The sequence below is a fragment of the Nicotiana attenuata genome, chromosome 12, assembly GCF_001879085.1.
Source record: "Nicotiana attenuata strain UT chromosome 12, NIATTr2, whole genome shotgun sequence".
In the NCBI taxonomy this organism is placed as follows: Eukaryota; Viridiplantae; Streptophyta; class Magnoliopsida; order Solanales; family Solanaceae; genus Nicotiana; species Nicotiana attenuata.
In genome coordinates, this window is record NC_032000.1 from 46,654,369 (window position 1) to 46,680,548 (window position 26,180).

Here is a 26,180-nt window from a genome sequence, read left to right on the forward strand (position 1 = left end):
CGTGACTCATCAATCAGACTATGTCATCGGGCAAATAGCATGCACCATGGCACTTCCCTTGAATATGGTTGTTAACGCATCCATCACCAGGGGGAATAAGAACGGACTGAGTGCAGAACCTTGGTGTAACCCCATTTCAACCGGAAAATGCTCAGATACATAAAAGAGAAATGGAGATGCAGGGGATCGAACCCTGTACCTCTCGCATGCAAAGCGAGCGCTCTACCATTTGAGCTACATCCCCATCTGTGACATTTATGTTATAGATAATGAATTCGACATCAAGTGGTCAAATTTAGCAGAATCGTCAGCAACATCCCTGGTTAATGGAATCATATTATTAGACCATGCCATGGTTAGGGTATCATCTGATTTGCTGATGGAATCAAATTAAATTCTTTAAACTATACCAAATGGGTTTTAATAGCGTATTTCTACATTCCAATGTCCTTTATTGTTCTTGAGTTCATCCACCACCACCCAGCCAAAAAAGAATAAAAGAATTTACTATCTATTACTGGTTGGACAAACAATATCTAGCTTTCTTTTGAAAAAAAATGGCACTTGCATATTCTTTCTCAACGGCTGACAATATATATAACTCAGTGGTGCTGCTGCTGCATAACATGAACAAATGAAAAAAGAATAATGAAGAGACATAAAATTGAAGAATAGTAGAAAGAAAAAAACGTAAAGCTAAACTATATGAAAGAAGAATGGGCAACCTAAACATAACAGTAGGGGTGTCAATGGATATTTGAAAACCGACTAAACCGACCGAATCGCACCGCACCGAACCGATTTTTAGGCTTGATTTAAAGAAATCGTAGGTTTTTATATAAATCTATAACCGTACCGATAATTAGGGTAGGTTTCTTATCTTATAAAAATAAACCGAAAAAATACCAAACTGTACCGAATAAATTTTACATGTGGAAAATATATTTATATAGTAAGTTTAAAACTAATAAAGCATTAAATTTTTCATTGTGCCTTGGAATTATGAAAACTGTTACGAGCCAACAAGTAATTAAACTCAAAATACTAATTCCTAAAACCTATTATGCTACTTATACTTAAACTAAGTTATTTCAAGTATCTTTATTAGCAAGACACAAAGTATTCTAGCAACTATGAGTAGCAAACTACGATGTATTGAATATATTTCCTTTCATATAATTTAGATTTATCTTTTTGAATATTTAATATAGACTTTATTCTTGAATCCCAGCTTGGTTAATATCTTTTCACTCGTGAGATTTATATTTTCTTTGCTTTTACTTGGCTACTTTTACGCTGTTGTCGAATAGTTGATGGGTCTACACTCTAGCCATCTTTCATTTTTTTTAACTCGTCACCCTTTGAAAAGTAAAAATTTCTAGAGAGTTTTGCTAAGTCCTATAAAAGCTCGTGTGTTATTGAATTTTATTTCTACTGGTGAATTATACATGACATTTTAAAAAATACCGAAAATTAACCGAACCGTACCGATACCGAAATAAAAACTGACATGATTGGGACGGTTTCGAAAAGTATAATTTTGGTTATACATAATAGAATAACCGAAATATTAGTATGGTACAAATTTTATAAAATAACCGGCCGAACAGAACCATTGACACCCCTACATAACAGACCTAGAAGAATATGCTAGACATACTAGTACTATATTGAAACTTATATTTTCATGCTTAGTGGTACTATGCGAGAATTTTGAGAAATTGTTAATAATCTGTGTTCGAAACCAGAAAATTTTGTAAAGTAAAAGAGAAACAGAAATGCATAGGAAGAAAAAAATTAAAAATCCGAGCCCACTGAATTCATAGTGTGTCCTTAAGGAACTTAATCCCCTCTTAGTACCTGAGGTTTAGGATTATTTCCTCCCAGGGAAGAACGAATTATCCACACTAGTGTAGCGGTACCTCAAACCCCAGTATTTCAGCAAACACAATAAGGCGGAGCAAATCACACATGACACTTATATTTTGTTTTGGAAAAATAATGCAAAGAAAAATGGGAGAATTTCAGAATTTTTGCCATGTATGAAAATGAAGCTAAGCCTCTAAAATTTATAGACAATAAAAGGGTGAGATGAAGAGGTGCAATTAAAAAAGTGCCTCTTCCATTTCCCATTCACGAAACCTAACAATCCCCCACATGAATGGGGAATGGCAATATATTTAAAAAACATGCAAAAATCTTGTGGGATTCGCAAGTAAGGATTAATCGCGTCTGGATAAGTAGGTTTCCCTTTGAACTTTCCGTAGTGAACATATGTCGGATATACTCGGTCAATCGGTAGATTTACTATCTTTGAACCATCGAGCTTTGGTGTATACCTAGACAACCATAAGTCACGCAATCAACCCTTAACCGTCTTTGGTTCTCATTGTTGTGTTCGTTTCAGCCATGAACACCGCCTGGTTTCATAAGTGCATAGAGAATTGGCCTTACAGAATTCTCCTTGAAGCGGCTAACACTTCACACTTACATAGGTGATTCCTAAACGTATTATCCCATAGATACACTATTTGATATACTCCGTATCAAACTTAGAAACCATTAAAAAGCCTTAATGATTTATCCTTGGTACTGAACATTGTCTCATCACGAGAATGGACCAAAAAAAAATTTATTTGACAATGTTGAACCGTCATTAATGACTTTGTTTGAGCTCCTTAAACCTAGATCTTGGGATCTCCAGTCTTCTAGGTAGAGTTACCGCCACAATGACTTGTCCTTGGCCATAGTCTCATTCCCCTCGATGATCTCTCAACTACCTCTCTAGTTAGGCCTTTTGTAAGTGGACCCGACTCATTATCGCTTGACCACACATAGTCAATTATGATAATTCCCCTAGAGAATCGTTGCCTAACGCTTTTATGCCTTCGTCGTATATGACAAGATTTTCCGTTATACATAATGCTCCTAGCCCTTCATATTGTTGCTTGACTATCGCAATATATGCATATATGTGCCAACAATTTGGGCCAAAATCAAATATCTTCAAGAAAATTTTAGGAGCCATTCAACTTCTTCACCGGCCTTGTCTAAGGCTATAAAATCAGCCTCCATTATAGAGCGGCAATACCCGTTTATTTGGATAATTTCCAAGACACTGTTCCTCACCGTCTGTGCAAATATATCCACTTGTGGATTTTAAAACAGTCGAATCGGTGATCTAGTTTTTATCCCTGTATTCCTTCATTACTGCGGGATATTTATTATAGTGCAAAGTATAATTTTGAGTATATTTCAAATATCTCAACACTCATTTCATTGTCTTGACAGTTCAATGCGAACTTTCTTATGTCGTAGACTAATGCATCTCAACTTTCAATTGCATATCAGATTATTGACTATACTTAATGTAGCAATAGTATATTATAACAACAGCAGGAATGATTGGCATCAGTTGTGGCCACAACCTTTTAATATCTAACATATTTCGCAATCACTCCGCCATTTTCAAGCATTTGTATGTTATTTATTCATACGTCTATATGATATGCAAATTATAGCAACTTCATTCATGAAACAAATTCAACTTGCAATGAATTTTGGTCATGTTCATTGGTTGGTTCACCTCATTATAGACCAACGTATTAATACGTTCATTCATGAACGGTCATATTTATACAAAACATACAAACACACTTTTCATTAAAAGTCGCAGCCTTCCAGGTGACACTTTTCATAAAAGAGCTAAACATTATAAATGTTCAAGAAAGAACAAATTATTTCTGTAAAGGCACGTAAACAACTTCCGAATTTGTAGTTTCATCACTAGTCATCACTAAGACTGAACAAGTAATGAATTCACCGACTACCATATCAATATCCTTAAGGATTCGTGGGGTTCGAAGAATCATATCATCTAGTTCTTCTAAATAATATAGACATCACGTCTAACATTAGCTTTTCTTATGCATAAGCTAAATGCCCCGACATTTCACACGTTTCATGTGCCTTTTCTATCAACATATAATCCATATATAAACAAATAATGACTATATAATCTAGAGTATTCTTAATGTAAATACACTAGTTTGAAACCATTTGACAACATTTTCTAGTCAAATTTCACATGCCATTATTTGGGTGCTTGTTTTAGTCCGTAAAGTGACTTAACAAGTCGACACACCTTCTTTCTTTTCCAGGAACCACGAACCTTTCAGGTTGTTCCATATAAATTTCTTCCTCCAAATCTCCATTTAAGAAGGTTGTCTTTACGTCCATCTGATGGATTTCAAGGTCATACACGGCGGTTAACGCTATTAACATCAGAATAGATGTAATCCTCGTTACCGACGAGTATATATCAAAATAATCAAGACCTTCTCATTTTCTTAACTTTTTGACAACTAATCTTGCCTTATATTTTTCAATAGTGCCATCAACTTTCATTTCCCTTTTGAAAATCCACTTAGAACCCAAAGGTTTATTTTCCGGAGGAAGATCAACCAATTTCCAAGTATGATTACTTAATATGGATTATGTCTCACTATTGACTGCTTCTTTCCAAGTAAGACATAACTTCTTCCAAAGTTTGAAGCTCATTTTCTAACAAGAATGTCATAAAATCTGATCCAATGGAAGTAGTTGTCTTTTGACGTTTACTCCGTCTTGGATTCACCTCATTAGGTCTACTTTCCTTTTCTTATTCCCGAGGTCGCTAAGATATTTCACTAGACGACTCACATTCCTTTTTATACGAATAAATATTCTCAAAAAAAACAGCATTATCTGATTTGATTACCGTATTAATATGAATGTCGGGATTTTCTAATTTATGAACCAGAAAATAGTACGCCTTACTATTTGTTGCATATCCTATGAAACACATTCAATATTTTCCGGTCTGATTTTTAACCTTTTGGGTTTAAGAACTTGCACTTTAGCCAAGCACCCCCCACACTTTAAAATATTTGAAGTTGGGCTTCCTTCATTTCAATTTTTCATATGGAATGGATTGCGTTTTACTGTGGGGAACTAGATTGAGTATTCGGTTAGCCGTAAAAATAGCTTCCCCCACAAGTTCTGGGGTAAACAGAACTTATCAACATTGTACTCATCATCTCCTTTAAGGTTCTATTCTTTATTTCCGCAATTCCATTAGATTGCGGTGACTAGGAGCGGTCGTTTGGTGAATAATTTCATATTTCAAATATATTTTTTCAAAAGGAGATTCATAATAGACGCCCCTATTACATTGTAGAGCCAACTACAAGAACTTGTTGTTTGTGTCACGACAGATCCAGAATTAATAAATGGTGAAGTTTTTAATCTTCAAACCCATCTGACACATTCAGAATTAATAAATGGTGAAGTTTTTAATCTTGAAACAGAGTAACGTCTGATACAACTAGATCTAATAAATGGTGAAGTTTTTTGTAATCTTCAAACCGAGTAATATGCAACACAATCAAATTTAATAAATAATGAAGGTTTTAATCTTCAAGCCGAATAATAAATTGGAATAGAAAATTACTAAGATTTTAATCTCTAAAACGAGTATAAAGTCACTTAAACTTTACTTTCTGACAAGAGTAGAAAGTCACGAAGACTTTAATCTCAACGAACGAGTAAAAAATCACGCAGATTTTGATCTCGAAGCAGGAGTAGAAAATCACGAAGATGTTATTCTCCATAACGCGTGTAGAAAATCACGAGAATTTTCATTCCATTTCCAAATGGTTTTCCAATTAAACTATTATAACACTTTAAACGGTTTGATCTCTTTCTCTAATCAAATACATATATGTACATATTTACATTTATTACATTCAAGATCTCAAGAATACTTTCAATTATTAATGTAAGCTCAATTCACATCTAACCATCTTGAAAATAATCTTTCACTCAATTTTATGCATATTATCATATTGTATACCAACAAATCGATTTCGGGCATGCAAATAGAGTATACTTTTGAGATCATCACATAATAATTATCTACCGTAGAAACTGAATTTCATAAATCATGTAGAGTAAAAAATCAGTTAAAAATAAGTAGAATAAAGAAAGCATAACCCGGTATAGTTATCATCACTTTCTGATGAAGTACTTAATCCCACTTAAGATGGTAATAACCAGAAAGACTAGTCATCTTTCGCCGCAAAAATGCCACAGTTGTCAAGTATTTTACTGCTGACTTAGACTAGTGATTGATCCAGCTGACAACGTGAAACCATTTCAGGATGGCTTATGTTTTAGGGATCCAGGTGTCGTTTGTCTAACCTTAAACCAATGTGACAGACGTTCTTTGTTTGAACGTCCTCATTTGTCACATAAGCCATCCTCTCTCTATATATTTTTTTTCCTTTTCCTTTGTGTCTTTTTAATGACACAATCATTAACCCATTAGAACATGTCATGATGATACTAATCATGAGAATGGCAGTAACTTAATGCCTTTGCACTTAACCAGTAAACCCAATCTTCAAGACCATGCTAAAATTTTAAAAGTTTGCCTTGATAATTCATAGTCTAATGCAACATTCCGTTCTTTTTTCCTTCACTTCAATTTTAAAAATTTGAAGCAGATCCAATCTTATTGCAGACGCCATCCACATACTGAAACTATTGCCATATCTAAACGATTTATAGACATGACATCATAGAAGCAAATTCCCGACTTCTTCATGTTGATGACGCTATCGTTAAATTCTCCGGTACTTGACAAACAACAAAATCTTTACCAAGTCATTGGGTATATTTGTGGTCCTCACCGATGAAGCATTGGAATATTAAGAATGAAATGGGAACTGCATTCACAAAATTTATCCTACTTCATGCCCATGGCTACGATCGACAAAGAAGAATTGATCATTCAATCTTTCTTGTCTCCTATTGTTAAATTTTAACAATTGAAATATAACAATTTCAACTCCGTAATCAAACCGCAGAGCACGTCGCTTCGTCATTTTCCTCCATGACAGAAGACTGTCACTTCTATTTTTTTTCCCTGCTATCAACCATAAGTTCCTTAAGATTGTTAATAACCTGTGTTCGAAATGTAAAGTAAAAGAGAAACAGAAATGCATAGGAAGAACAAAATTAAATTCGAGCCCGCTAAATTCACAGTGTGTCTTTAAGGAAGTTAATCCCCTCCTAGTACCTAAGGTTTAGGATTATTTCCTCCCACGATAGAACGGATTATCCACATTGATGTAGCGGTACCTCGAACACCAGTGTTTCAGCGAACGCAATAAGGCGGAGCAAATCACACATGACACTAATATTTTGTTTTGGAAAAAAAATGCATGAAAAATGGGAGAAATTCAGAATTTTTTCCATGTATGAAAATGAGACTAAGCCTCTAAAATTTATAGACAATGAAAGAGTGAGATGAAGAGGTGCAATCCAAAAGATGTCTCTTCCATTTTACATTCACGCCCATTCACGAAACCTAACAGAAATTACTTAACATTTCACAATTGTAAGTGCTGCAACAAAAAGAAAAATTTGTTTTAAAATAGTTTTTCCAACATATAGTTAAAATTTATATAGCACCCTCTGGATTCTCCATTATGGAGTTGTATCTTAGCGCAAAAAAAAAGAACTGCAAATAGATAAATATTTTGTTTATTAATTTCTTTCAACGTTTGAGTGCTCGTATGTATATATATTGCTAGCTTAGTTGTAAATCATCAAACCCTTCTCTCCCACTCCATCTACTCAAAGATTGCACAAACTTTCCCTACTAGATCAAGGCCTCACTAACATTTGTATGCCCCTTGTATTTTTCTTCCCAAAAAACCAAGTAAATACCATCCCAAATGGACCTAAACAACTATCAAATCTTCTAGCAAACTCTTTGTCAAAAAAATTGACAGTCTCACTATACATGAGCAGGAAGTTTAAAAGGCAATGTCACAATAGATTGTAATGATACTGAAGTTGAGTTCTTGGAAGTTCAAATTAATTCTCCAATGGACAATGTTGTTAATCACCCGATTCAAATGTCAAAGATTTGACATTTCCTAAAGGCGTACCATGGGGATATTGGTGTGGATTGTGCCTTAATTTTCGCGCAACTGAACCATTTTGATTGCGGAGGAATAGCATTTGGTGTTTGTTTGTCACACAAAGAGGGAGATGGAAGTAGTGCCAATTGCTTTTTAAGAGATTGGGCTGCTTCTCGATGTTCAAATAAAAGATGGTCCATTGATTTCCACCTAATAATATCCCTAGCAAGCTCACAAAATGGTCATTAAAACATTATGAATTGTCTCTCATGACTCATGAGTATTGAAAGATCTCATATATCGATCGATTTCCAGCTTCGTTTTCACATATCATCAAAAACATGCATAACATCTCGACATTCCATGCGTAGAGTTAACCCCATATTTTTTAGTTAAATTCTTGGATAGATCAACAAACACTGACTTTCTCAATCAAAAATTTCATAACGACAAAAATCTTGTTTCCTCGTAATATATATATATATATATATATATATATATATTAGTATCTATAAACGTGCGTTGCACGTTAATAATAGCACATGATGGTTTAAACATTTATTCATATGAAAGAACAACAAAATCTAATTAATGAGAGAAATTTTATGTATATACAACAATCATCTCAATGCCGAAAAATATTATACATTAGCATAATACATAAATTCAAAATGAATGGATATCATCAGAACTTACACAAATGATCAATTTGGTCATGTTAGTTAGATAATTATGTATTATAGTTTAATAATATTTAATATTATGGTATCTTGCCGAACATTTGTTTGTAGGCGATGTTTCTTTTGTGTATGTTTTTCCTTTTAATGCTTTGGTTGCTCCATCATAACCAGAACTCTTGTTGTAGATATTTATATCCCTCTTGAAAGAGCAACATATAGTTGTTCGTGCAAAAATATATTGCGGTAAATATAGTCCAATATTTAGGATGTTTGTCCTTGTGCTTTATTTATAATAATTGTAACACATAAACATACTGAAAATTATTTTCACACAAATTTAAAAGGATATTCTTCAATTTCTAAAGACGAAAGTTGAATTCGGAGATAAACATGCACTTAGAAGCACATTGACCAGTATCATAATTTCTACATGCATGAATTTTTATATACCATTTGTGTGCTATTACATAATCTATTCGGCAGATCTAAGTTTTTCAGTAGTATAAGGGGCATATTTTTCTTCAAAATCAACTTATTTGCAGTTCAAAATCAATTTTTAACTTAGTCTATTATATATACGGTGATACTAACATCCGTAAGAAATGAACTTAACAACAAACATGTATGATAGAAGGCCATTTGGTGTTAAAGTTTTAAGTATTCTTCGAGGTAGTAATTATTAGTATCATATTCTGCTGAGTCAAAAATTACAAAAAAAAAATATTTTTACCATAAAACTTAGTAATCAACCTTTTATTTAGTTGATCAACATATTAATTTCTGCTAGCAAAGATAGCTCTTTAATTTCTATTATGTGATTTGCACAAATTGCATTTTAATCTCATGATGGAAATATTCCCCTATTAAATTCACTACTATTAGATTGATAACTAAGTGATCTGGAAGAACCAAATCATCTCTTATTATATGCTCTACTTCGTTTCGGAGACGAAGCAAAAAGTCACTGAATTCTGGATCTGTTCTTACTTTTATTTTTTTGTCAGAATCATTTTCATTTGAGGCCATAAACATGATTTTGGCAAGCTAGCTTTTACAATCTCTGCTTTCGTCAATTTTGGAACTATTAGTAGTACTTGACAGAAATCACCTCCTAAACTATTACCTTTTCACCAAATGTTCATTGATATCCAATATATCTCTAAAACTCCTTATTTCGATCATTCGATGCTTAGCCATAACCGTTTTATTCCATATTATAAATTTTACTTTCCTTATAAATTTAACACCATTGCTCTGTTTTGATATATTTGCGATGATTATTTAAATTGTTTGAAAAGATATATCAAATCTAAAGTGAGTTGTATGACCTCAACTCTAAAGGTATATCAAATCTAGAGTGAGTTGTATACCTCTTGATCTAACATTTGCAAGTAATGCTTGACATGTCAATATTATTTCGATTCCGTCAGAGGAATCTACAAGTGATAATCCCGTTATACCATAGTCGTCTCTTTATAATATGGTCTTGAAGCTTATTCATGTTCAGAATTTAACTTTGATTGTGCTTCCTCAGACACTTGTATGGCCTTTTGATTCTTAATACTATATTAACCCTTTTTACTTTGTGTTCTAATTTTTTTAATCTCTAACGCTCTATTTATGGAATAAATTTATGTACCCTAAGATTTTGTTTTAACTTGAAAAATAATTTTACTCATAAGATGAATTTAAAAAATAATTGAATTGGATTCTCTTGCGGAATAATTAATTGAAAGATTTAATTATTTGGTGTTAAATAATTTATTTTATGTTGATTCAGATTCTTAGTATTAGTTCATTGCTTGTTTTGAATATTTAATCGTAATATAATTTTATCCACCAATTTTTTATTTTTAAAGAGTAAAAAGATCGATTTGACATTTTACTTTTCGATCTTTATGCTTGCAGAATCATTAGAAGTGTTGACTCTTACCAACCTTTCTTCTTTCTCTTTCTCACATATTTATATTCTTAAATATTTTCTTACTTGTTCTTTAATTATTTGATATAAATATCTGAGAATGAGGAAACCATATCATATTGTCATTAGCCTAGCTAGTATCAGATTTTGTTCATCTCGAAAGTCTGCCAACAAAATTTTTGATGCATTGGAGAACCTTTGAGTAACAAAAATATTTGATGCCCGTACTATCCATTACAACTAATTCCAAATTGCAGTATTGTCCATTTTCTGAATTATAGTGGAAATAGATTATAGTCGTCGTTAAAAGGTAGAGCGAAAACTCCACATGTAAAATTAAATTTTTCACTTTATTCAATTTAAACCATCACACATCTAGACAAAAGAAAAACATAAAAAACAGAACATATTATCAGAGAAACCATCTTTAACAATAGCAACATGAAGCGAAAGAAATATAAATACAAAAAATGGTAGATTGGATTTTTTCTTTCTAGAAACAACTTTATTCAAAGCTCAACAACAAAAATATTTGAACACCCTTTAGACTGACAAAAGAAAAGACAAATACTATTTACCCCGCAATTATCGATTCACTTTTGTAGTCTTTTGAATTAATTTTATGATAGAAAAAATATTTCTTAGAAGTTATTAGAAAGGCATAATCAAATTGCTAATTAACTTATATGGGAGAAAAGATTTGCTAATTAGGTTACGTGTTCTCTGTTCATCTACAAGAATTTAAAAAAAAATGGATAAAGATATGATAGTCTCATAATACAAATTACATCAAACAAATAACTTTTGTTATTGAAGAAAACGGATGGAGCATGAAAGAGTTTTTCTATTTTAAATAAACTTGACTTGGAGCACATTAATGGCTTATACAAACTAATATACATAAAAGAATGCAATTGGACGACCGACAACCGGCAACATAACCAAAGACTTCCCATATGTATTTCATTAAGTTGCATCCTTTTTTGTTGAAAGACGCTCTTTTTTTCTAATAAAATAAGGGTAGCATGACTCCCCGGAGGAATATCAGTAATATTTTCTAAAATGGCAAAACACTTGTCGATGGTGGGCTCATCTACTGCAGGAGATGTAGCAGTGGTTTGGCTCGACATAAACTCTATTAGAGAGTGTATATCCTCTTTTATTGATGCTACAAGATGTTTTGCCTTACTGTAAGGTACGTCGCATATGTATTCTTCATAATACAAGAAGATAAGCTTCCATGTTATTTTACACAAAGCAAACCATTCCGTATCCTCTTGCTCCCTTCGAAGTTTCTCCTCTTCGTTATTTTCATCATCTGACAGAACATTCGGATCGGGAGATACCAAGTGGCTAATATCCCAACATGCCTTTCCTTTATTTTCATCATCAAACAGATCATTTGGATGAGCGGATACCAATTTGTTAGTTTCCCAACTAGCCATTTAGTTTAACTGAAAAACACGATAAATGTGTTGTTATAAAGACAACACAATTGATTAGCAATGAACTCAATAGCACATTATAAGCGAACCATTCGTCTTAAGAAAAAAGATGTAGTATATTGTAGCACAACAGAAGGAATGAACCATTTATCTAATAGCACAAAAGTAACACGAAACAGTAAAAAAGGGTTTGACCGTACAAACATTTATCAACTGACTTTTACTGGGGAAAATATAATCTAGTAGTTCATAAGCCCACTTGGTTAAACTTCATTCCTTGTAGACTGAAACCTAAAGCTAGAACAGAATAATTCTCTAGCTCGTAAAATTGTTTTTTTTTTTATGAAGTAATGAGTTATATAGAAAAAGGCATCAAGAAGATGCAAGAAGTACAAGAGGGGGAAAGAGTCAGCTTTGATACAAAAAAAAAAAAGAAATACTAGGCTAAAGCAAAAGAGCTGACAAAATCCAAAAAGTTAATATGGCAATCTACGGGGGCTAAGTACTGCCAACTACATAACCAAAGGAGACATCTAGCTCGTAAAATTGTTTTGAAGCAAAAGACGCTGCGAATATGACCCAAAATCCTTACAAGAGCATGATCTACTAAAACCAGGGGCAAAGGACTAGACAGCAGGGGAATGCAATGTCAAAGATTTCTTGTTCTAGATGATAGATAACGATTTGTAATTAGGTATCACACTATAAGCATAAAAAATCTTATACTATACCGATTTCTTGCCAAAGATTTATTGCTATTAAACTCAAGGAAATGGAATGGAATTCAATTTATTAACACACTGTATACTAAGGAGATGCCATTATAGAAATCATTAACTTCATCAAAATCTACAGATCTTTTGAGACAAATTTAAAATTCGGGAGGAAAGCCACTCAATACGTATTCTTTTGATAGCCCCTCACTTTAAACTTTCAAACATCAAGTAAAGAACACTTTAGTCGAATGCTTATTATTGCGTATATATATATATATATGAGACAATACAAAACCATACTTAGAAAATAGACGATCACCCAAATCTGGAAAAGCTAAAAATAGAAGCATGCCTCTAGAATTTTAACCCTTCCTATCAAAGGCAAAGTTCGGTAGAATTAGACAAACAACGTCACTACAACTGATAGATAATTAGCATAAAAATCTCACTTTCCTTAAAGCTACCTTATTGAAGCTACTTTAAAGTAAGTAGATTTTTATTACTTTGTTTTGCCTTTGACTTCTCGAGAGTTGTCCTATTAGTTATATTTGCGTAAGTTTCTCTTATAGGATCCAATAAGTCAGTAAAAAGCAACAATCCTATCTATTTACTTCTGCTTCTATTGTGCTTCACCTTTTCGCTCTTGTAACTTCCCAACAGAACGAGCGAGTCATTCATCATGATGCTTTCTAGATATCTTTTGTGCCAGAATCTAATTGTGTTGGTAAATAGACAGAAATGCATTCATTAGATTTTTCTGAGCTAATGAGAGAAGACCACTCAGTCTTTATTCAACAAATAGTTCTCTTGCATTAGAAAGTGCAGATTCTCTATTTCGAATTCCTTATTTCTTCTACTTTCTTCTAACAGCAGGGCAAGTACTTGGCAAATAAACACTCCAAACTATTAACTTCCCCACTCTCATGCTCATCCCTCACATATCAATCTCACCACCAGCAAATTTGATGCGTCATTACTTTACTCTTGGCTCTTCTCATTCCATCTATTCTACTAGTTGTTGTAGCCTTCTCTTACTAATAAGTTCCCATCCATCTTTACATCTCCTACTTCTCTCCTTCAAGGCGTGACGAATGCACCTTAAGCCTCTCTCTTAAAAAAGAGCATTTTTCAGTAGAGGTTTAAGTTAAGGTGCTTTCCCTCCTAGTCGAATTTTGTAAGGAAGCAAAGACAAGAGGTGATAGTGGCATCGGTCTTCCCATTCCATGAGGAAAAGCTTCGGGATGGCCTATTTTCATGTCTAAATCAGGAGTTTACAGGCTGTGAAGGTTCTCTATCTGTAGGCTCACTAAAGAGGATAATAAAGTGGATCATAGTGTACATGGAAAATCTGGGAAGCGTTACAACAGGAACACTAATTCAGATTCAAAGTCAAACATCGTAATTCGGACAGATTCAAAGTCAACTTTTGCAATTTGGATAGACTCAAAACATGACGTTGAAAAGCCTACCTTCTAAATGAATTACTAGTTAGCAAAAAAAAACATATTCAAAACAAGGAACCATTACTGCTGCTAATTATCGTATTAAAATCAAGGACCCGTAACTGCTTTTTCCATTCACCACACCCAATTGTATTCACTCAATTCCAATTTTAAATGCATACTGTGTTTCCTGAATCTCTTAGGACAAAAGAACAAACATACAACAACACCCATTATAATCTCACTAGTGGGGTCTAGGGAGGGTAGTGTGTACGCATACCTTACCCCACCCTTGGGTAGAGAGGCACAAAAGAACAAACATGACACACAATATTAGCATGCCCGAAATCCACAGCTTTTAGTAACTGAGTATTCCAAACTGAAGGGAAAAGGTATGCAATAAAATAAAATTAACTATTTTCACTTCAATCTTTTGACTAAATCAATAAACCAGGCAATGCTCCTAGAACCTTAATATTACGTAAACCCCTACCGAGGGGCGGATTTTGGGGGGCGGAAGGGGGTTCGTCGAAAAATTACATGGTATATATAGGGCATAATCTGGATTTTACCTCTATATATTAAGTTAACACAACCCTTAACACAACCCAAAAGTGTAGTTTAGTGGTCAAGGGGGTTCAAAACCTTTATAAGGTCATAGGTTCAATTCCCACTAGCTACAAAAAAAAATTTGAACCCCCTTCGTGGACTAGATATCCTGCCTCCGCCACTGCCCCTACCCCGACTCTCCCAGACTAGATTTTAGTGGGTATGTTATTGTTGTTGTTAATTAATACAGAAACATTTAGCAAAAAGAGAACACATGGTTGTAGGTGAACATACACCAAATAAACAAATAAAGAGAAGACCCATTAACTGTTTGTTCATTAATTAGTTTCTTTCTGGACCGAAAACCATAAGCACCCTATTTATACAGTTGCATGATGTTTTTTTATTGTTCTCTACTTCAACATAAAAGAATTGTCCAAGATTGTTAACAGCCTAAGATCGTGTATATAGAGATTACCTGGGTTCTTGATCAAGTCGAGAACGGTGATGGAAAGCAGAGATTGAAATGGCGGAGAGGCAGAAAAGACGGAAAAGAATAAGAGTAAGTGAGGGCTATTGATACTGGAAAATATTTTGGGATTACAATTAAGAATTTTACACAAATAGCAAGTTACTACTTTTTTTTTCTTTCAAGTTAGTCCCAAAAAGAAATTGTAGGAATATTAAGACAAATAGCCGATCACATTTATTGTTTACTCTTTTTAATTATATACATAATTATATATTTATTATTCATAATTATATACATATAATACCTAAATTATGTATACTATACTTTTAATGACTATTTTGATTATTTTTAATTTAAGTGATTGGGTGAGCGGCTATTTAAATTAATTTTTCAAAGAAATATCACGCTTTTATATTTAGTAATAATTTAATACGTATCGTGCCAATGTCCAGACTTCTTGGTCTAGAAAGTGGGCCAAAAAAAGATACGGGTTTCAACAACGCTATCAATTGAGATAGTATCCTTCCCTTTTGCTTCTGCACTATAAAATGGTCGACAATAAGTCTTTCAATAGCCAAGTCCAAGAATTACAAACTACCGTTCATAATCTCCTCACTGAAGGTGTAACTAGAATTAAAGAATTCGAATTAATGCTTATGATGAAAGTATTAATTGTGTAGTTACTTACAAAAATTTTGGTTGGAGGTTTGGTCATCAGTAAACCACTTCAAGTTACAGTATTGATTGAGAAGCTGTCTCTTTTATGGAAGGACTTCAAAAATTAGTTGAAATACAAATACAAAGAGATATCGCTGGAAGATCTTATTATTCGGTTAAGGATCAAAAAGGACAATAAGACTACTGAAAAGAAGGTTCATAGAAACTCAACAATAATAGGAGCAAATATTATTATGGATGCTCCACAAAATAATAGAAAGATGAAGAAGCGTTCTGGACCAAAGAATAATCTGAGCAAGAAATGGTTCAAAAGAAATTGGTAAAACTATAGAAAAGCTTGACATAAATTTGCACATTGTCATGCCCCAAAGAAAGATAAGAAAAAGGGTCAAGCAAACATGATCGAAAAGAATGAGAATATGAATAACTTGTGAGCAATACTTTCGGAATATAACTTGATAGGAAATTCCAATGAATGGTGGATTGATTTCTGGAGCTACCCACCATGTTTATGCTGCTAGAGAAGCGTTTGCATCATATTCTCCCACTGAACCCCGAAGAGACGCTCTCAATAGAAAATTCTTGAATGGCCAAGATTGAAGAATATGGAAAGAAATTTCTGAAGATGACTTCTGGCAAGGTGCTGGTGACTCTAAACAATGTCATTCACACTCCTGAAATAAGAAAGAACTTAGTCTCTATTGAACTTCTCATCAAGAACGAGTTTAACTATGTCTTTGTATCTGATAAAGTTGTATAAGTAAGAATGAGATGTTTATAAAAAAAGGACACCTTACTGGAGCATTTTCAAACTGAATGTAATGGTCGTTAACAATAATAAAAGTTCAATTTCTTCTTAGTTACTTGAGTCAAATAATTTATGGCATATACATTTAGTATATGTCAATTACAAAACCTTACGCAAAATAATTAATTTGAAAGTATTGCCTAAGTTTAAATGCGGTAAATCAAAATGTCAAATATGTGTTGCGTCAAAGTTCACTAAACATCCTTACAAATCAATTGAAAGAAATTCTGAACTTACATACTTCGTACATACGGATATATATGATATGAAATCAATACCATTTCGCCGTGGAAAGAAGTATTTAATAACTTTTATTGATAATTACAGTTGATATATGTTTACTTACTTAGTAGTAAAGATAAAGTAATAGATGCATTCAAGCAATACAAAGTAAAGTTGAAATACAACTTAACAAGAAAATCGAAATGATAAGAAGTGATAGTAATGGTGAATATGAATCTCCTTTTGAAGAAATATATTTAGAATATGGCATTATTCATAAAAAATAGCCCTATACACGCTCCAATCCAATGAAATTGCGGGAAACAAAAGAATCGATCATTAAAAGAGATCATGAATGCTTTGTTGATAAGTTCGGATGTACCCTAGAACTTGTTGGGGAAAGCTATCTTTATAGCTAATCGAATATTTCATCGAGCTTCCCATAGAAAAATACAATTTATTCCATATGAAAAATAAAAAGAAAGGATGTTCAACTTGAATTATTTCAAAGTGTGAGGGTATTTAACAAAAGTGCAAGTTCCTAAACCCAAGAGGTAAAGATATGACCTTAAATCGTTGATTGCATTTTTATAGGATATACAACTAATAGTAAAGCATATCAAATTCTGGTTCACAAATCAGAAAATCTCCACATTGAAATTAATACGGTGATAGGACCATATGATGATATATTCTTTGAAAATATATATTCATAAAAAAAGAAATGTGAGTCGAATGACAAAAGATCCAAACGACCTCGAAAGAAACAAAGAAAGTACATCGTGGAGGATCCAAGACGTAGTAAACGACAAAGAATGTATACTTCATTTGGACCAGATTTTGCGACTTTCTTATTGAGAAATGAGTCTCGAACATTTAAAAAGATATACCTTCTTCGAAATTACCATTTTGGAAAGAGGCAGTCAATAGTGAAATAGAATTCATATTGAACAACCATACATGAGAATTGGTTGATCTTCCTTCCAGAAACAAACTGTTAGGTTCTAAAGAGTTTTTTAAGAGGAAAATAAAAGAAGATGAAACTTTTGACAAATATATGGCAAGACTTATTGTAAAAGGTTATAGACAACGAAAATGCCTCGATTCTTTTGACACATACTTGTCGGTGATGAGGACTACATCCATACAAATGTTAATAGCATTGGTTGTGGTATATGGTCTTGAAATTCATTAGATGGATGTGAAGACATCCTTTTTAAATGGAGATTTAGAGGGAAAAATCTACATGAAACAACCCTTAGAACTTTTTTTGTTCCTGAAAAAAAAAAGGTGTGCAAACATGTTGAGTCTCTTTATGGACAGTACTTAATAGACTAGCAGAACTTGTGAATCATAATGTTAGTTGTCCTACTAATACTAGTAGCTATGATAGTCAGAATACTAATAATCCCCCTGGGAAACCATCCTTATGTAGTTATGCTTGTTAATGAATGATAACTTCGTATTTCTACCAAAAAAAAGTCTCTTTATGGACTAAAACAAGCGCCCAAATAATGGCATGCGAATTTGGCCACACAATATTAACAAAGGTCTTGAAATAAATGAATATGGTAAATGTGTCTATATTAAGAATACTCCAAATCATATAGTTATTATTTATTTATATATGGATGATATGTTGACAATAAGTATTGTCATTGCCAACATAAATGCTACGAAGCGTATGTTAAATAGCAAGTTCGATATGAAAGAATTAAGAGTTGCCAACTTAATTTTGGGTATTAAGATCCACAAAACTCCTTAAGTTCTAGCATTATCTCAATTTCATTACATTAAGTCAGTACTTGACAAGTTCAAGTACTTAGACTTCAAAGTTTGAAAGACTACAATTGATGTAAACATTGCACTTGCAAAGAATAAAGGTCAAAGTGCATCTCAATTGAATTATGCTCGTGTGTTCGGATGTTTAATGTACATCATGAATTGTACACGATCAGATATATCTTGTGCTATAAGTAAACTAAGTCGATATACGAGTAACCTAGGACAAACTCATTTAATCGCTATAAAACGAGTTTTGAGATATCTAAAACACAGTTAGACTTTGTTTTGCACTATAAAACGAGTTTTGAGATATCTAAAACACAGTTAGACTTTGTTTTGCACTATAGTAGGTAACTCGCGATTATTGAGGGATATTATGATGCAAATTGGATCACGAGTTCAAGTGATTCTAAATCTATAAGTAGATATATTTTTACAATCGGTGGATGAGCGGCATTTTAAAAAATAATCCAAACGAACATACATTGCCCGCTCTACAATGGTGGCTGAGTTTATAGCCTTAGACATGGCTGGTGAAGAAGCTGAATGGCTCCGAAACTTCTTGAAAAATATTCTATTTTAGCCCAAATCATTGACACCTATATGCATACATTGTGATAGTCAACTAGCAATAGGAAGGGCTAGGAGTATTATGTATTAGAAAAATCTCGCCGTATACGACGAAGACGTATAATTGTTAGGTAAGTACTCTCTAGGAAAATTATTATAATTAACAAGTCAAACGTTAATATATGGGATCCACTTACAAAAGGTCTAACTAGAGAGGTAATTTATAGTTCATCGAGAAAAATGGGACTATGACCGAGGACAATTATTGTGACGGTAAATCTACCTAGAAGACTAAAGATCCTACGATCTAAATTCAAGCAGATCAAACAAAGTCATTAATGATGGCTCAACATTATCAAAAAAAAATTGGTTCATTCTCATGACGAGACAGAGTTCAGTAACAAGAATAAAGCGTAAGGCTTTTTAATGATTTTTAAATTTGATATGAGATTGTCAAATAATGTATTTATGGGATTACGAATCACCTATGTAAGTTTGAAGTGTTAGCCGCTTCAAGGAAAATTTTGTAATACTAATTATTTACACACTTATAAAATCAAGCGGTGTTCTTAGATGAAGCGAACACAACAATGAGAAACAAAGACGGTTAAGGGTTGGTTGTGTGACTTATGTTGTCTAGGTATACACAAAAACTTGACGGCTCAAAGATATCACATGTACCAGTTGACCGAGTATATCCGTAACGAAAAGGTAAGGAAAATACTTATCCAGATGCAATTAATTCTTACTTGCAATTCACACAATTTTTCATGCATGCTTTTTATTATATAACCATTCCACATTCATGTGGTGGATTGTTGGATTTTTTGGCTTAGAATGGTATGAGAATGAAAAATAGAGGGAAAATAAAAACTTAAAATTTTCCTTTACAAAGGAACTTTATCCCATATTGGAGGAAGAAATGATAATTATTAGGTTTATATACAAATACGCTTCTTCTGGATTTTAAAGAGTTGAGAAGAAGGCAAGCCTCGCGCCATCATCGTCACCGCTCGGCTCGGCTTAGGCTTTAGCTTCGACTTTAGATTCGATTAAATGATCTAATTGATTGGTTAATTTTTTGGACCAACCAATATTGTCTTATTCTTTTTAATAATAATATTATTTCTTATCACGACCCATACCGATGGGCCGCGACGGGCACCCGGTACCTTACTTAACCGAGTAGCAATATAACATATCTTTCTTTTTATACTTTCATTGGCAAATGGGCTAAACGGGTCATCATGAGCTAACCAGAATAAACACAGGGGAATACTCAATATAGGACTACCCAACCTGATATAAAAACTTATACATGTGATATACGGGCCTATAAGGTCAACATGATCATTTGTAAACTCAAAATATAGGCCGGAAAGGCCATACAAGCATTTGTATACATGACATATGTCTACAAGCCTCTAAGAGTACACACTTAACATAAAGGTAGAGACAGGGCCCCGCCATACCAAACAATACGCGTCTAAATCATACTGACCAAACAAGCAATTCCGGAGCAAATGGAGCGCACCAACATCTTTCGCTGAGCTGATAGCCTACTTGGAGGACTCTCGGCCTGTCTATCGGGACCTGCGAACATGAAATGCAGCGTACCCAGGCAAAAAGGGCGTCAGTACGAATAATGTACCAGTATGTAAGGCACATAAATGAGTACATAAAAGACATGGAAGAAATATAGAGTCAACGACTCAACCTGTAAGTCTGAATAACTCTTTAAATCATGAAATACTTACAGTATCATGCATATGCGTATGAATATCATGCCGTGCATAGGTACATGTGTTCATAACATCATCAAGCCTCTGAGGGCATCCCACCATATGATCTCGGCCAGTGTGGGCAAAATCATCAATGTATACCAGCTGATCAGGTGGTGGTGCGTATATAACGCCGTAACCTTTTCCCATATCCCATAGATATATATATATACATACATATATACGCGTATAACGCCATCTGGACATGGGTCAATGTACATGTAAATGGATGCAATGCATGAGAAGTACGTTAATAAAATCTTTCGGGACGTCATAAGACCATTATTCCTCTGATTAATATTATGAAATAAACTTTATCAACTTACGTTATTTTTGAGACCCATGAACAGATGATAGAATAATATGACACATGGGGAATCAAGAACATAGGAACCTCTAGTATTTCTATGAATAGAGTCATTTATGAAAGTTGTGCATTTATTCGTTTCATTTGTATCGTACGGATCATGCTAAAAGAAAGAAGGGATAGCCTTAACATACCCAAACCGATTCTCTTGACAATCCCTCCAATACACGTTGATTGCGATAAAATAATTAATGATTGATCGATGTAGGGGAAAATCCGTATAATATTCCTGAGAAAGATTATACCTTGCTCTCTCCGAAATGCGTCTCACACTGCTGTAGCTTTATGAAATTCATTTTCTGAGAGTTCCTCGTTTGGTCTTTGCAAGCCATATTAAATAAGAGATCTTTAGTTGGAGGTCTTAAGATTGTATGCGTTTCTTTTTCAAATAAGATTGTATGCATTTCTTTTTCAATCGTTTCCTTCATAAGCCATATTTTTAAACTTCTTGGAAGATTATCCATCCTTACGTGGAGTTATCATATTAAAATAGCTTTTTTAGCTGGTCTTAATTTACATTCCCAATTAAGACACAAACCAAGTAGTCATCCAAAGGACCTTTACGTGGCAACTCAAGTTCTTTGACTCATCATGCACATTTGTGCCACTTGGCTTGGCTTAATACCATGTGACAATGCAAAAAATATCCTTATCCACTTAATCAATTATCCACATAATTAAGAATTATCTCAATTTACTTAAAATACTACTCACTATCATGGTCATGTGGTACCTTATATGGCATTAGTTCATAAATACTGGGTATCATAGCTCGGACCGTATTTTATCCCAAATTGCCAAACTTCGATGGAACTCATTTTCTTCGATTTGCTTACCCTCTCACCTTCACGAATTAACTTTTCACTTGTTCGAAATAGCATAATAATTATAGTACCAAAATAAATCTCATTCTCGAACTTACGTCGATTAACTTACGACGAAACCTTAACATACGAAAATGGGGAATGTAACATCTCATTTCCGAGCTTATATCAATTTACTTATGGCGTACTTCCATGTACGAAAACATGGGGTGTAACATCATTCTCCCCTTTGGAATATTCGTCCTCGAATGTTGACTGATGCACTTATCATTCTCATAACCCATAGCTCTTGCGAATACTTTAATACTCTTCTTGCTATTTAGGCAACTGTTCTTTGAATAAATCAAAGGCCAGGGCATTCCCCTCTTTAGGCCTCTTTCTCGCACCATGGTCTGTGGTCGGAATTCTTCCAATCTCGTAACTCTTGCTATCTTCTGTCATGCAGCCTGTACGACTTTTTCCTTGTATGTGCGCCTATGTGACTATTCTCTCCTATTTACTCCAGCATTTAGCCAATCTTTAGGCCTCACTTTGCAAATATATACAGAGCTTGATAAAATGTCCCTCTGGGCATCTGTAGGTATACTGAAGTTCTTCGCTCGGTACTTTGTCGAACTTACAAATATTGTTATACCTTATTTCATAGATTCGCTTATCCATTCGTATGACTTTACTGTATCTAGGTAGGTCTTATTATACCATAACTCTTACTTTGATTTATCATTACTGAGGTTTGCTACTGAACTCCAAGTTACTTTCGTTACTTATCCCATATGTATAAATCTAAGTCCTTTAATGCCTCCTCATTACTTGCTCATCTTAAGAATGATGGCCTAATCCCACCTCATACCTTGTGACTTTTGTCTATCCACTATTGATTCACCTTAATGTTGATCTATCATCTACCACTGATAACTTGATCTCTTATGTAACACTGCCGCTAGGGATCACGTCTCATCAGGGACATTTGGAGTAATTAAATTGATCCACCTAGGAGCGATACTATACTTCCGTAACCGTATTTTATAGCATCCTAATATGACTCACCTTACATGGGTATTTTAATCCTGTATAATTCATGAAATCCTCTTCACTTCATTACTCAATCGAAGGCCAAATGTCATCCTTTATCTATCACAATCACACCCTCATTCCATTCTAGATGCTATTAGTCTTTAGATTCCTTTGAGCTCACTCAGACTATGCTGAACTTTCTAAACTTAGAGAAACCATTAGCTCTCTTGTTTTCATAGGCTTAATCTCGAGGATTTATCCATTCTCGTCACCTTCTTACTCGCTCTTTCTCATCCTTACTCCTGTCATGAAACCTCGTCGCTTTACTATACTTTAGTTTACGGCCTCTACCTATCTATTTATATTATTCGCAACCTTCCTTCAACTTGCTTGCACCATAGATTCTCTTATGTTATTCTAGAACATCAAGCGAGTCTCTAACTCTTCTTTACTCTCTTGGCTAGATCTCTCGGTACCTAGTAACCATAGGCTGGAAGATATACCACTGACGACGCTGCTATCATTCCTGGATATTGGATCCCCGCACTTCTAGCCTTCTATCCGAAGTATGGACTATTCTCAACCATCTGCTTTTGAGTATCTCGTACGTTGTTCACCTTTACCTTACTTACCTTAAAGTCTCACGTCACATCTTCTATCTCTTTCATGACCTCCCTCCACATAGGTATAATTCACATCCACGTCTTCAACTTTTATTATAATACATGCACCTCTTTACACAATCTCGTGAGAGCTTCATTCTAACTTCTTATGAGGTTGGGACACTTCTAACTGGCTTTATCATAGAGTCGTTATAGAATATGGCTACTGTACTATCTCTTTTGTACCTCTAATTTTAAGAGTGATTCTGCAATGTTCTCAATCATGATGTCTATAACTTTCTGGGTCCAATAAGCAGACTCCTAATTTATTTAGTTGATGTAGTCCTTTTGTTTCCTCTTCCTTCTGATTAGCCTTTATGTAGGCTTAAGCTATCTTCCAATCTGTGGCTCATGGCATTTAGTCATTACTTTAGCCTTTCATGGACGCTATGGAAAACCATGATACAATCTTCTATGATTCCATCCTTTGTCTATGACCTGGACCCAATTCCTTCTTTTAACTTATACCGGAGTCTTCTACGGTTGATCATTAATTGAATAATTCCTTTCGTTCAATTTCAGCTTTCTTCAAACGTAAGCAATTGCTTTTCCTGGTCTTTTTGCCCCCTTGTTGCTTGCATACTTAGTTTATCTGAGTTCTCACACATGCCAAAATTTTTGTGCAACTCATATGGTCTTGAATATTACTTTTGGTTTTACCCCCCGCTCATAAGCCATGGTAGGTGCCACTTTCTTTTGGAGTGCATACAATTTTGTAGTGGAACTGTTGTTACAAAACAATTTCCTCTTTAGGTTACTGTGCTTTGGTTGAAGCCTTCTTCCTTATTTCCTCAGCTAGTCTTTCATTGTAGTACTTAGGGAGGGGGATCCTCTGACTCTTGTAAGGCTGCGAGCTTATCACATTTTATGCCTGATAGAATTTTTGATGTTCTTCCTCGCCTATAATTACCCGTAGTTACTTATCTCCACGCCCTTGTGCTTGTAGGGTTACTTCTGAACTAATATTTCGACTGACTTCCCAGTGGTACTCTCTTTTATTTCCGTAATACTCATACAGTATCTTTATCTACCCCAACTTCTATCCAAATATTTCTCAAGGATCACGATGTCATAACTGCGAGGCTGAATTCCACATATTGGGGTTCCCTATATTTATCTTGCACGATCTATTGATTTGTCTGTATCCTCTTGTCTAGCCATAGCTAGGCTCTTCCTGAATCAACTATTAACTACTTGTTGGCCCATTCCCGTATCAATATTCCGCATAATCTTTCTTGGGTTATTTCATTTGTCTTAACTTACCTCTCGCACTGGCTCCTTATTAATCAATAACATCTCCGGCAGGAACCCTTACTTCCTCTCATTGATGTCGTGTTTGCATAATGCTCTGGTATCATAGCATATCTGTAGCGTTTGAATAAGTGCAATCTCATCCCTTTTTCATTTTATAGCATTCTTCCTTTACCATTCCATAATTACTAGAACCACTTAATTCTGACTTAATGCCACATCACTCCACATTCCCCCCTTTAGGGAAGTACTAATATTTAGCGCTACGACGATCTACCAATAGATGTTTTACCTCTTCATCATTGGCGTCTTCTCACATTATCGATGACCCTTACTCGCCTTGTGGTGATCCTTCTGTACCAAGGATAACAAAATTCCATACTCGCGAGGGTGGCTCTTAGTGTAACTGGAACCCATAGTCCCTTAAGCTTAACTTTGCTCACATTGCTTACTTTAGAGAAGCATCTTCCTGAATGACCATTCTCTGAATTTCTCATGAATCTTCTTCTGTTGTCCATTCTATTATCGCCGGACCGAAATCTGAAACTCTCATGATGTCGACTATTATCTATCACTCAGTCCCTAATTCATGTTTAGTTTATCTTGTTCACCAGCCCATACTGATTTCTATTATTATGGGGTCTATCTTTTCCTTCCGGTAGTTGCGTTGGAGTCACGAACTTATTTCTCGAAGTGAGGATATGACTTTACGGCCTATACTCTTTTGTTGTCTCAAGGCCTGTCACCTCTCGTCTTTTCCTTCACTTGACTATAGACTCTGTAATACTGTCATCTTTTTGACCTACCGTTGTCATCCATGTATCACATCTTACTCTTAATGCTTCATTAGCTCTCTTCTTATTTCCTACTAACATTTCTGTCTATCACTTTAGCTCCCCTTTGCTCCATCCACTGGCTCTTCGGGTTGCCTAGCATTATCTTTCTACTAGGGACGGGAGCCATACTAAGATAATATTTATCCTTTCCAGGCTTCCAGTGCTAGCACTCATATCTAGTTGTACT

At 34.3% G+C, this 26,180-nt stretch overlaps 1 long non-coding RNA gene and 1 other non-coding gene across 2 annotated transcripts; both read right to left on the reverse strand.

Moving 5' to 3' along the window:
• On the reverse strand, window positions 172-244 carry TRNAA-UGC. Its single transcript has one exon. It is a non-coding gene; the product is annotated as a tRNA-Ala (tRNA).
• LOC109235674 lies at window positions 11,396-15,296 on the reverse strand. The gene is made up of 2 exons (XR_002069426.1): window positions 15,202-15,296; window positions 11,396-12,025 (listed from the first exon to the last, which is right to left on the reverse strand). It is a non-coding gene; the product is annotated as an uncharacterized LOC109235674 (long non-coding RNA).